At 41.5% G+C, this 14,310-nt stretch overlaps 1 protein-coding gene across 2 annotated transcripts in view; it reads left to right on the plus strand.

The window, feature by feature from the left end:
* The first annotated feature begins 7,420 nt into the window (after positions 1–7,420).
* Positions 7,421–14,310, plus strand: part of 5-HT1A (5-hydroxytryptamine (serotonin) receptor 1A) — a 70,105-nt gene continuing 63,215 nt past the window's right edge. For both annotated transcript variants that reach the window (XM_017251270.3, XM_070277907.1), the window contains exon 1: positions 7,421–7,779. The gene's annotated coding sequence lies outside the window, so the exon portion shown is untranslated. The remainder of the gene's footprint in view (positions 7,780–14,310) is intronic.

The raw sequence follows: 14,310 nt of genomic DNA on the forward strand, positions 1-14,310 counted from the left end.
GACTTTCTTCTTTGGCAAAAATAACCTTGGAATAAATAGAAATCTCTTTGGTTGGATAATAAACCTTCGGGAATGCCATTACCATGCAGATTGGCCATTGTTACACTCTCTAACAAACGTCAAACTTTTGCTACAATCCATACAGTCTTGCCGGCCACTCCCATGGGCTGGATTGGTTTTCCCTTGAAGTTTTCCTTCGTTTTCATTAACAAAATCGATTTGATGTTGCCAGCCTGCCGCCCACCTTGGCACATCCTGATGGGCAGGCTGGGGGGAAAATTGATATGCCGAGTGCGACAGTGCAGCCAAAGGAGCAAACAAATCTCGCACACACACGAAAAGCCGAAAGGCAAAACTTCTGCCAGGCCAGGGCCTGGAACTGAATCTTCTGCTAAATGCTAAATGCTGCTAATTTCGTATACAATAAAACTAATGTAAATTGCCACTTGACGTTCACTGGGCGTGCAAGTGGGTGTTGTACTGTGTGTGCCACACACACTGGCATTAAATGGGGCACATAATGTGCTGCGAGTCAGGAGTCACTACCCAGCAGTACACCCAGTAGTCGGTGGTCGGAAGGAGTCGGGAGATCGGAAAACTGAGAGTCCCAAGCCCCAAGTCCCAGGGCCAGAGCGAATGTCATGGGTGCCTTGCCATCAACATAAATACAAATTTGCTTTACAAATCCATGTATATAATCTATATAAACTGCACAAGAGTGCCAGTACATCTACATGTGTGAGGCGGAAAAGTGCAACGTGGCATTTGTAAAATTGCGTAGATGCTTTGCCAGAAAGAAGTACACGGAAAATATATCTAAATGGGTTTTATTATAAAAGAGAAAGTGTAAGTAGTACCAAATAGTACAACATTTTCTAAATGTATATCGTTTTAAAATGAAATACGACGAACCGAGCAGAGTTAATCCATTATAAACGATTAGAGTTTTTATTTTCTTAGTAAAGATTGTACATTGGATGCCAATTAAACAATTAAGTATTCTTAATTTCTAAAATAAAATACGTCTTAGGCTCTGATTCATTTTTCAAAAAAGATTAAATCTGTTTTTTTATTTATGAAAGCTTTTTGTGAATGCCTTTCTGGTTTTCTTATACCAGTATACCAAAGTAAGAACGATTTTTGTTCCATAAATATAATTGATAATTATTAGTCAATTATTGAAAAGAATAAAATGTATGTTTCTACTGAATCATTTTATGAATTTCATATTCCCAAACTTGTATTTCGAATTTCAGTCTTTATAGTGAGTAATCGAGAGCAATGACGAAAGTCAACTACAATGCTTTCCAAACTTGGGAAAGTTGGGATTATTATACATAATGAAACATAATTTAAATTAACTTTAATTCCTATAACTATCTCTTTATACCCTTTGGAAAATATTAATTACTTTTAAATTAATTTATTATCTTATTTGTAATTCAATTGTTATAATTCAGATGAAATTTCGAGATCAGACTGCTATTCTTTCTCTGTGCAAAATTGCTAGTGCCAGGAAAGTGTCCCTGGGGTGTTAACTGGAGTGTAAATGCGAATGTATGTGCAATTCTCGCTGGCAAGTGACCAGCCCCTCCGATGCTCACACATCCAAACAGCCATATTTATTTACAAGAGTAAATAATAAATGCTGGCAAGTGCTATTCCAGCCAACTACCAAGGTCCTGTCAGCATCGAAAGTGCATTAACTTTTGCCATAGTTTCCCATTGCCAACGCCCAGTGACGTCTAAATAATTGCCTTAAATTCGGTGGCAATATAAATAAATACATACTTGGCTGAGACTGGCTGACATTCGGGACTGGCTGACAGACGGCGACCACTTTCGCTAATCTCCTTTGCTTTTGAAATTTATGGCTTCATTATGGGAACAGGACAACAAAGACGAGCGTTGCCAGGACATTGCCACTCTTCTGTCAGTCATCCTGCCAGTCAGTCCCTGAGTCAGTCAGTCGTTTGTCGACATCCTTGCTTCTTGTGTTGTTGCTGGCTGTTAATGTTATGGTTGTCATTTGGCAGCTTGTAATTATGTTTGCCACAAGTTGTTGCCAAAAGTTGTAATCTAGATTTCATAGTCAAAAGCCATGAAGGCCGCGAAGGCGACAAGTGCGGCCAACTTGAAGCAACAACATAAAATTCAATTGAACTGTTGAGTCAGCAAAAGTTAAGGGTATCGTGTATCTATAAAGTACAATTTAATAATGGCCCTGCCAAAACGGCCTACGAATTTAAAAGGCCATTAAAGTCAGGGCTGGTGCTGGGAGTAGTTGCCCGAGGAGAGACATCAATTTTTCCCAGAAAACAAGCTCATTTACTTTCAAATAAAGCAAATAGTATATTTTTTTTAATAGGAAATGACAATATTTCTTTATTTAATAGAAGCCTGAAGCTTTTGCATCTTAAAAGAAATAAAGTACTGAATTCCAGATTTTTAAAGCCCTTCCGAGGACTTTCCCAACGCATTGGGCTGCCAATTGTCAATTGGATCGCCTCTGTGGCTGATATTTTCGTATTTTATTTTTTTTCGATTACCCCTTGTGGCTATCATATTTGGCGTATGCGACATGTGACAACAGAATTATGCAAATTTCAGTGTCACCTCCAATTGCAGGCCACACGCAGAAAGAGCCGGCGCCAAGTGACAGGGAAAATGGCAGAAAAAACGTCCACGTTGATTATTTTGCTTGGCAAAGTGTCGATAAAAATACCGTGAGATGATCGGGCTGGTTCGGCGGATGGTTGGCTGGTTGATGGAAATCAATAAACAAATAAACAACTTCGGAAGGGGCGTGTGTGCCACCGTAGAGCGGCTTAAATGCAAGAAAAGTCGATTTAAATTGTCAACAACCGAGTGAGAAATGATGCCTGAAGGATGTAGAAAATAGATGTCAGAGTAGGGAGGGTCGGGAGGCGTGTCCTTAAAGTGTCTGTGTGCCTGTGCGTGTTTAATTGAGTCATTGCTATTACTGTTGTTTCCTAAGTCAAATTTATTTCAACGCACTTGCAGGGAAAACCGCAAAAACACCAGAAAGACACAGAGTCGGAGATAGAGGGTGTTGCGTGCAAGTTTACAAGTGAAAACTTTGCTGTCAGAGATACTTTATGTGCAAATTTTGGTTTGGCAAGATACACAATTCCCACAGAAACACATACAGACACACGTACGCATATACACTCTGCTACATGGTCAGCAATTTTGCTTGTCAGCTGACAAGTCATTTGCATGCACACGCAGCAGTCGAACAAATACCCGTACTACGGCAAACGAAAACAAAACCGGAAACCCCAACACTCATATGTACATACACTCACACAATCAAACACCTAAAAAAATGCCTTCAAGTTGACACGGGCAGCAGCCAGGATAACATGAACAATGGATGGAAAAACTTCCTTCTACTACAACAAATTGGCCACTCCCTGTTAGCATATAAATCACATTGTAAAAGACAAATTGAAAGATGTTGCTGCGGGCCTGCTGTCGTTGCCTCGATCCCATGCAATTAACATGCGCACACAGAATGCACATAAAGCCCAAGTCTGCCAAATGCACAGGCCATCGTTCAGTAACGAATTCCCCAAAACACCCACAAATACACTGGAAAAAAATGTGACCTAATAAAGGTAACTTTTTCAATAAGAAGCTTCAATGGGTTGGAAACTAAAATGTAAGAAACTTAAACGTAAATACCTATTTCTCTATAAATATTTTAAAAGGTCACAATATTTAAATAATAAGTATACAATTACAAAATAAAAAAATTTTAAATATTTTCAATAATTACTGAACTTATTTATGGTATATATACTATTTATGATAATCAAAAAGACTATACCATACCCGAAACTCATCTAGCTTTTAGTTTCCCCTTAACTTAAAAACCCGTTTTTAATATAAATTGCGAAAAAAGCTTCCACAATTGCTACCAGGTTTAAAAATTATAAAAAAATGTTATTGATTAATGAACTTTATTTTTCTTGGACTTTAGTTACGTCAACCGTTTTAACACCATAACCTACAAAACTTTAAATAACATTTTTCACAATAAACCCAAAGTAAGCAATTTTTTACCATTAACACTTATTATTAAAAATTACCACTTAGCCAGCTTACTCTTTAGTAACTCCTACCAGCCAAGGTATACTCAAGACTACGCCTCTGGTCTGTGAAAATGATGAACTACCTAGCCAGACCCTCGAGGACCCCCTTTTGCCCTTTTTCGACGGCCGCCCTTTGAGAGCAACAATTAAATGTCAAGTCTACTGATTAATCCTAATGCCAGGACAAGGAGGCTGGGAGGCAGAGGACGAAGGACGAAGGAATAAGAGCCGGCTTCTAGATGACCACAGTGTTGTCAGGGCGTTGTCTCCGTGGAAATTCAATTTTCCATAGCAATTACAGGGCACAGTGGGCGCCACCTAAGAGCCCCAGAAATCAGAAGCTATCGAAACCAAAAGCATATTGGACGCATCATACTTAATGGGGTCGATCGGGGGAAAACTTTCACGATTTGCATGCGTAAACAGGGATCAGTGCTTAAGCATTATTTACTGTACCAGCAAAGCTGGGGACAGTAATGCCATTGACTGGCTTAGTCCCTCCTTGGCTAGCCACCTTCTTCCACTCCTCCTTTGGCCAGAAAGCCAGAGACAATGGCAGAAACATTTAAATGCGAATAAAGTAAAGTTGTCTTCGAGCTCGAGATAAGCAGAATCTTTATTGTTTATTAGAAATGATTGTTATTAATATTCACACAATGAGAATTTAGCACTTGGCCGGCAGGATTCGCAGGACGCTCAGGAGTAGCGGGGAAAGTGGCCTTCCACTCTAATTTCTCATTTCGCCGGCATAATGAGCTCTCCCAGGTGCTCTTTTCACCTCTCCTTCGAGGAGAGATTAGCAGATTGTCACCTTGGTTTGGGGCTGTTCTCCACTAAAGGCCGAGACTCGGAAAAATCTTTGAGAGCCTGCCAGCATTTCTTTCCTTTAAATGTTGAGAAACTCAATAAGAAAATATGTCAAGCGGTTGCCAGGACAACGCGACTTAAGCTGCCACGTAACCCAGTCCTGCCACTCTTCCTTATTTTATTTTACTTTATCCTTTTTATTTTTTTTTTTCCTGCCATTCTGATGACCACAGGCAGGTCCAGGAACTTGGCTGGCAACTTTCTTCCGCTTTTTTCCCCGGGTTTTTTCGTGCACTAAGTGCATTTTAATTTGTCTTTCATAAAGATGCCAGGCCGGGAAGGTCCACCTCTCTTGCTCACTCCCTCTGTCCCTGTCTCGCTCTTTAATTTTCGTCCGCATAATTTCCAGTCCAGTCAGTTTTTCCCTCAGTACTGCCACCGCCTTCCATCGTCACTGTCAGTGCAGCAAATTACAACAAATTAAATTTTCCCAACTTGCTCTTTGGCCGCGAGACAGGTGATTATGCATATTTTAAATGGTCAGCTTCTGCCCATCTTTCTCTTTCACTCGCACATTTGCCATCCCTTTCTGGTGGCAGAGCCAAATGCAATTTGTGTCAAAATCCCCCCTAATGGCCAATGAGCTGGGCGGGGAATCGGTTAAGCGTTTTGATATTGAACAGATGAAAAGCGGCGAATATTATTCATTATTTGGCTTGGCCCTCGACTTGTTATTTGTTATTGGAACTGCCGGCTCTGAAATTTTGATTACATTTCTCGCAGTTGTTTCTGTTTCTGTTTGCGATTTTCTGACAGTTTCCCATAATTGATTAATCATCATCATCGCCATCAGTGGCAAGCTGGCAGCACGCCGCCTAGCATTTCATTTTTCTTATTTTTTTGCCATGCCCTCGAAAAAAAAAAATCAAAAAACTATTTTTCTTTAGCGTTGTGTGTTTTGGCCAAAAAAACCAAGAGAGAGGTGGGGTGCTGGGAAAGCGCCAAATAAACGAGGCAAGAGATAAAAGCGAAAAATGGGAAATGCATAATTATGAATTAGTTATTGGCCATTAGCTCAAAGGGAAAATAAAAAGCGGCAAAAAAAAGAGGGGAAACTGGTAGCGGAAGCCAAATACAGTGCCACAGTCCGCGTCCGTCTGCCTTTCAACTCAATTACACAGTGAGCGCCAAAAGTGATTAAAAATAAAAGTACATTTTTAAAGAATAAATAATATTTATTAAATACTCATAAACTCTTTATGTTTTCGAAAGATTTATGGTTCAAGGCCTGTTGATGCCTTTGAGAGTCTCATGTTTTCTTATTTCTTCCATTAATTTTGGTAATTTTATTTATTTTTATTTTATTATAAACATGACAGGATGATAGAGAGCCAGCCATGCCTTTATTTATTTTTGTCTTAAATCAACTGCATGGAACAATAGCTTTTATTGTAGTTTTTGTTTGCGTCCGAAAATTCATTCATTTCTTTAGTTTCAGGAAACAATAAAATAGCACAAAGCCTTCGAAATTACTCATACGACATGGTGACTTTCAATAAATTCTATTTAGTATTTTAGAGTGAATTATTTATAGTTTTAAAAGATTTGATGTATTGGTAAAATTAAATAATTTATAAAAAAATTAATAATTGATAATTCTCAGAATAAACATGTAATTTAAATTAATATTTTTTTAATATTGGTTTTGTTTTTTTTAATTAAATTGGTATTACTAGCTTTATGTGACACTTTATTATTATTATTTAATATTTTATAAGAAATAATTGAATGGAAAATGTATACTTATTTTGTTGCTTTGTTTAAAACTTTAAAAAATTGTAATATAAAAAATTACGTATACGACATGTATGAATTTATCAATCCCTAATTATGGGTGTTAATACAAGTTCTGACACCCTAAATTACATAAAATTGGATTCTTTAATATTTTATAATCTACGAGCTAAATTAAAAAAATGTACATTAAATTAATTCTTTAACCATAAGCTAGTTTATAGGACTCCTAGCTGCTAAAGTAAAGCTATGTATTTACAATTAAAAAGCCTATTACATCCAGATTATGAATACTCAGTCCTCATAGGTATTAGAATATACTCATATTTTTCAGAAGCTTATCAGTTGCCAATTTTCTGGCCAGAAGTAATACTGCCTGAAAAATCGAGCCTATCCCAACATCTGATAAGCGAGCTAAGAGAGCCGACCGCCAGGCGGAGCTCTCTTGCCAGCTCGCTCTCTTGGGCAGCGGAAAGTCTCCACTAGGCAAAGAGAGGGCCCGTGCAGGACCTCGTGCTGGCCAGGAACCGCCGACAGGGACTTCGGGCCTGGCCGATGCCTTGGCTATGACGTAGTCGCCGCCTCGGCCGCCGCTCTGTCAGCTGCGACGCGGCAGCGACACCGACAGCGGCAGCGACGGCGACTGCGGACGCTTGCTGCTGATAAACAGTTTTCGTTTATCATCAGTTTGTCGATGGCACAGCGCGCAACTGGACGTACTCTCGCACCAGCGGCCGAGACCCCGACCTGACCAACTCGCGTTTCCCACAGCTTCTTCTCAGCCGTGTGGATTTCCTGTGTGTGTGACTGCGACTGTGACAGCGACAGTGACTGTGTGTGTGCGCGCGTGCGGGTGTGTTCGGTTTGGGCCAACTTTAAACGCTCTTATCAGCGCGCGTGTGAAGCATGAGCTTAGTGCAAAAAACAACAACGGCAACAGCAGGGTTTTGGCGGCTTTTCCAATTGATGCCAAAACCGCATTTTGACACAAAATTCCCAAGAGCCAAATTTATAGCCACACGTCAGAAATTTTGAGGGATATGAAACAAAAAACACAAGAGTAAGTAGTCGCCGGAGAAGCATGAGTTCTTTTACGATTTCTAGTTCTAATTCCATCTGGCTGACGGGAAAATTTTCCATGCATATTTGATTGACAGTCGACGGGGACGGCGAATGCGATGGCGGCCGGATAATTCATTCCACGGAATTTTTCCATTATTCTCTCTCGGTTCACGAAAATTGCAGAAGCAACATGGGGAAATTATGAAAAATGCGCGCTGCGACTTGAAAAGTCAAAAATTATGTAAATGCAAACATTTTGTGTTGCTCTATGCATGTAAACAATTTTTTGCACCATTATGCGCCATCAAGTATGCAAAGATATGTTGTTCCAGCCAGCTTCCCGGGCTATCTATCCGCCTGGATCTCTCGGGTGAGCAGGTGGAGGGGCCCGTGAGTGAGGGCCAGGTAGTCACTCACCTGAATCGCTGGCTGAGGACTCGGCTTCTGACATACCGTGCCAGCCAGCCAGCCAGCCATCCAGGTATCGTGTAGAACATCAGAATGTTTAGATTTATGTGAGCCAGTGACAGCTGCAGGCAAAGATTCAGATTCAGATTCGGGACACACAGGACTGCGGCGGCGAAGGATGTCGGAGGCACCATAAGCTGCTCTTCCTGCTAATCCTTCAAACTGTGCAAATCACTTTTGGCAGTTCCCGGCCGGAGAAAGTTGAAAGTTTTTGGTACTGTGTGATGTAATCGCATTTGCTTGGGCTGTCTCTTTAATTAAATTTAAGAGACTGACGAAAAAAGTAAGGAAAAAGCCAGACTGCCTGCCTACGGAGCGTGCAATATTTAACTTTCCAGTTTTGCATTCAATTCACGCACCAAAACTTGGCTAACACATTGGCCCACACACTCACACACGCTCCGAAAACTCTGGTTCTTGACTCAACTGGCAGCGAGTTGGCCAAATCCCCGACATGCCTTTAGTAGACAAAATATGCGCCTCCGGCGTTAAGTTTTTCTGGGCGACATTTGTTACTTTTATTTACGCACACGCAACGCCAGCACGGAGAAAAAAAATCTGTGTCAAGTGCCCGTATTAAATCAGAAACTTCTATCTTATCTATTTTCCCCGAAAATTATCAGTCTGTGTACTGGGGATTGAGAAAACAATTTTATGGATTTTTATATGACTAGCCAATAGATAGCCAATGATATGTCATAGGTGTTGCTATGTTCGTCATAAATTGCCTCTTATTTTGAGCAATAAACAGTATTGCTTCTCCATATTTTTCTCAAAAAGAATGATTGTTTTTCACCGTGCAGTATTTCTCCCCGTGGCAAATAAGATTAACGTTGCCACCGAATCCTGGGCTCAAAGTAGTGGCTCCCATAAAACGCATAGAGGATAGGGGAGGCCTTAACCCAAAGCCAAGCCCGGGCCACACACAAGCTCGGGCACACATGCCCGAGGTGTTTCATTCATCATCAAGTGGCAAAGTGGCACGTTCCGCTCTTCAGGTTCAGCTTCAGCTCCATCTACGCCTTCCCTCCCACCACCGACGGCCTTTATGTGCAACTTTTCCTATATTATGCGAACAATGTTTGAAACTTTGGCTGGCTTTTGGGTCGCAAATCTAATGCACAGACCCTGGGGCCGAGTGCTCCCAGTTGCTCCTCTCAGTGTGCATAATTTAGGGTTTAAAATTTTTTATTGCCTACATTTGGGCGTCGGCTGCGGCAATGAGCCGAATTTTACGAGTCAGTCGGTGAGCTGCATTAATCCCCTGCAGCCATCAAATGGCCATCGCGCAACGTGCTGTGGCATAAATTAAACAATTGCCAGGATTCCAGGGCCAGTACCAGTGTACTGTGTCCATGCGCTTGACCAGCGATGAATTGCGTGAATTACGCATACGCCCCGTCGTCCGCAGCGACAAATCCCAGATAGCTGGAGGAGATGGCTCGGCCTAGAGTCTTGGCCAGGCAGGATTTCCGTCTGGCCTGGCTTAGAATTGTTTAATATTAAATTCCGCTCTGACCCAGAAACTTTTAAGCAGCTTAAATGTTAATTAATTTGAAAGAGCAACAACATTTGCAGAACTTTTCTAAAGGAATGGCAAATGGCAATGGAACTGTCACGATTTCTCTGGTAGGGGTACAAAATTATATTCCTTCAAATACACAACAGTTAGGTACGTACTTATGTATATATCTATGTATTTCTGTCCTGAACCATCCGACTCCATTAACATTTAATTTTCGCTGGAGCTCCATTTAAATTTGGGAACCACTTCAACTTTGAGGCGGCCACGGCGAAATAAATTACAATCAAATGGCTGTGCCAGCCAGGGAAATGTGCGGCCGCAGCAGTAAAGTTTAATATTTCTGCCTTTAAAAAAGGGAGGAATTATTAAAAAATTGTGTAATAAAGGGGGAACTGTGAGGACTGACTGAAAGGACCGACTGAGCGACAGAAGGACGACAGCGAGTGACGGGTGAAGCGAGACGAAGAGCAGACATTAACCTGATGCGAAACCGGCAGCAGCCGAAAAATGTTTAGTCGTAAACATATTAAAAGCTACTTTGCATAAACTTGGCCCGTCAAGGATTCGCCTTCTTACCCTTGTATTCCCGTAGTCCTATGGTCGATGGGGCGGTTGGGTTGGGGGAGGACACATTGCCATTTGCGATTTATTGAAAAGGGAAAAGCAAACGGCAGCAAACGGCAAAAACCCATAAAAAACGAAAATTCAGGGGAAAAGCGAACAAAAGCAAAACCAAAGCTAAGAACTCTGACGACCTGACGACGACGAGTTGACGACCAAGAAAAGTCCTTTCGAAAAGGTGGGCTCTGACGGAAGGCTTTCGGGTATGAAACTGGCTGGCTGCTTAAAGGCTTCATTAAAAACACATTTCCTGCACAAATGTTTTCGCCCAACTCCATCCCGCCAACCAGCCAACCAGCCAGCCAGTCAGTCAGCCCAACTGCAGTGCAACCAATAAATACAAGGACGAAAAAATCCTGCAAAAATACAAATAGGAAAATGGTAGAAATACTTTGCATTTGAAAGGCAGCTGTCAGCCTGGCGGGCGCAGAGCAAAACAAACTAAACTGACTCCAGAATGTGAATTTCGTATTCGAAGCGACCATAAGTGGCGAGAACGATATTAAATTCCGATCCAAGCGATATCGATGCAGGAAATATTTGTTTAGACCGCGACTGTTCAAAGAAAATTGGAATTCTAGTCAACCTTTGTCTGAATGTTATACCTTTTCCACGAAGGGAAATTAAATAAACTAAAATAAAATATATATTGCAGTCTATACAAATAAACTTTACATACATTTCATTATTTTAATCATGTTTTATATTTTAGAAGCATTTTGTTATCTTTTTTAAGGAATCATCTTAAATAAATAGTAAATGGCAAACCAACCATAAAAATAGTAAATAAATAAACAAACTCTGCTAATGCTAATTTGTATAAACAAAAGCACTAAGTAGATACAGGATTTTATGCTTTTTAGGCGTATTCTATCACTTATATTTAAATTGACTTTAAAAGAAACCCGTATATATCCCTAAACAAGGATGGATGTCAAAAGCTTAGTTTATCGAAGCGACAGGAGGACTTATTTAAATTTCTGCATGGCGTTTGCGTGTCAGCTGGTGTGAAAGCGCGGCTAAGAAAATATTTACAATGCAGTGGAGCGCGTTGACTCGGGAATGGGCCGAGAGTTGGGATAGGGGCCGGACAAGGCTCAGACCAGGACCTTCGACAACCCAAACTATAGATGCAAAGATAATGCCCGAGGGCCAGAGATATGCCTCTGTTTCTATCGCTGGCAGTGCCTCTGAGTACCTAATCAAGTTTCAATTTGAAAACAACTCCGAGGAGTGTCTGGAATTTTAAGCATTGCTGCTCGAACTGAATTGGCCTAAAAGCCGCACGTGTATGTGAGTGGGTGTGGGGGTGTGTGTAGGACTAGGACAACAAACAGGACAAAAGCGTTAAAAGGAGAAATAGAAAAACATCCAAAAATGGGAACGAAAAGGAAAGGGCATGGGGAAATGGCAGCAAAGCCAGCGAAATGTACACAAAAGACTGCATTTGACAGGGGGCAGTAGCCCGGTTTCACGACATGGACATGGACTCCACATGGAGGCAGCCAGGCTCCCAGGCAGCCTGGCAACCCTGGCACACATCAAAGCACAGGCTACACGCATCGATGCTCCTGCTCCTGCTCCTGCAACATGTACTCCCAGCAACTACACCCAAAATAAAATATATTTAATATTATTGGCAAAGTTTTTTAATTGTTGATTCAAGGTTGATGGAAAAACTTCCAATTAAACACTTTTTATTGAGCCAAAGGGGAGTGGACAGTAAACATATAAATTAATTCTTATTAACAGCAAACAATAGACACTTTTTATTTTATTTATTTGGCTATGATATTTAAAGAATTAATTTTAATTGTTGGCAGAGCTCGTTGAGAACTGCACATAATTATTTGTTTATATTAAAATGTTGCTTAAACAGATCTTTAATGCTAATTAAATCATAATTAATTAAATAAATAAACTGTGAGCACCTTTAGTGACATTTTTTCGCCGTGCACCGCCCAGCGGCCAGTTCATTATGCCACTAGAACAGTTTAATGTCGCTTAAAGGGGAGCTGTTGCCGCAAAACAGCGCGAAACAAAGCCACAAAATGAGGCTGGGCTGGGGAGGGCGAGGGCGAGGAGGTAGCTGTATGGGGGATGGATACCCCAGGCTGCCGCAAGGGTTCTCGCTGCGGACAATGGCCGCTCCACATTGTGACCGGGTGTACGTGTGTGTTTGTGTTTGTGACTGGGCGGTGGTGTGTGTGTTTGCATTATAAGCAATTTTCCATTTTTCGTTTCATTTTTCGGCTCTGGTCTTGAGGATTCGCTGGGCGCTTTGTTGCACGCTGACAGGCGGCGACTATGAAAGCGAAACGTAATGAAAATGGCAACAAACAAAATAATTGAAATTTGGTTTAGCACAGAGCTGCCACAGCAACAGCCAGAGCCGGGCAAAAAAAGCTTGGCCATCCAAAAATGGAAAAATTACAGTTACGGGAAAAAAAAAGGCGAATTGGCCAAATGAGAACGAATGCCAAAACAAAAGGAGCAGCCGTAGACAGCGCAAGATGGCCGAAAGCGAGCGACGGCTAAGACGGCTAGGGTCTTTAAAAAACCGCAAAAGAAACGAAGGAAGGGAGGAACGGAAGGGAAAACCTCGAGCAATAAGCCAAGCCGGGGTTCTCTTAGCCAGGAAGATAAAATTCGAGGGGGAAATGCCTGCAGAGGGCGGGCATGGGCAGGATGACAATGTCCTCGCATTGTGTGCAGATTTGTCAGTTGATTTTGTTGTTTCTTTTTATTCGTTTTATTTCATTTTTTTTTATACAATATATATATATATAGAGTTTTTTGTCCCCGTTTCTGGGGAAACTTCTTCGGCCATTGCAAATTAAATTTTCCAATTCGCAACGCCCATTCTTGAGCCATATTTTCTCCGGCTTCTGCTCCTTGGGCTTTACGTTTTATTCTGCCTTTGCCGAGACTGCGACATTGGGCCGGAGACGTATTCAATTTTCTAATTTCGTGTAATTTTTCCAGTGAAAATGAAAAGTGCCACCGCCTTAACCGCAGACAGAGCGACCTGGCTTTGGGAAAAATTAGAAAAGGCGAAACCACAGTCAAGAGTCTTAAGGAAGTTTCGGTTTTTCCAAGATTTCCTGTTTAAAAATACACTTTTGCATCGGTCTTGAGGGATGGCACTTGACTCTTTTGCTGTACCGTTCTTAGACATACGTATATCCACTCAGGGGCACTCTGGCAAAAATTTGTCCAATTTCTTTGATAAGAATATTTTAGCCTGGGAAAAATATTTAACTCGCTTCTAATGCGACCGAGTCCTTCTAAGGATGCTATCATCCTCCTCAAGCAGACCAAGCCCACGCACACACAAATGCAAAATGACAAAATAAATTCACTTCGCTTCGTGCCCAATTTTCCGGCCAACAACAAAACGAGAGCATGCCAAAGTGAAAGCTCTGCAAAACGAGATTCCAAAACGGATCTGCTGCGATTTGAACTTGGCCAACGTCTCGGCTTTTACCCCCAGCTATTGCCCCACCTGGCCTCTTCTTCTTTTCACCTGCTTGCCAAGAAATTTGCATTCGCATTTGTGAGTATTTTCGGTGTGTGTGTGCGAGTGTCGGTGTGTGTTTTCCATCTCATGCATAATTTAAAGCGTTGCCTACTTTTCGGGAGGTGGCTCTCAGGGCCTTTAAGGAAAATCCACTGTTCGACATCTCGGACCCGGCCAAAGCCAAAGCCAAAGCCGCAGCGCAAAGCTAAAGCCAAAGCCAGGCCAATTAGCCCCCGTGCAGATATATATATAATTGATTTGCTTAATTGCCGGGCTGCTGTAACAGGTGCACATCGACCAGGGTCATTACAAATCCGAGTCTAATTGTAGCCAAAAGGTAATTGCTTGTATCAATGCGGGCTTTTCGTGTCGCCCGCTGTCCTGGACTTGGCCGG

Source organism: Drosophila bipectinata, chromosome 2R (assembly GCF_030179905.1).
Source record: "Drosophila bipectinata strain 14024-0381.07 chromosome 2R, DbipHiC1v2, whole genome shotgun sequence".
NCBI lineage: Eukaryota > Metazoa > Arthropoda > Insecta > Diptera > Drosophilidae > Drosophila > Drosophila bipectinata.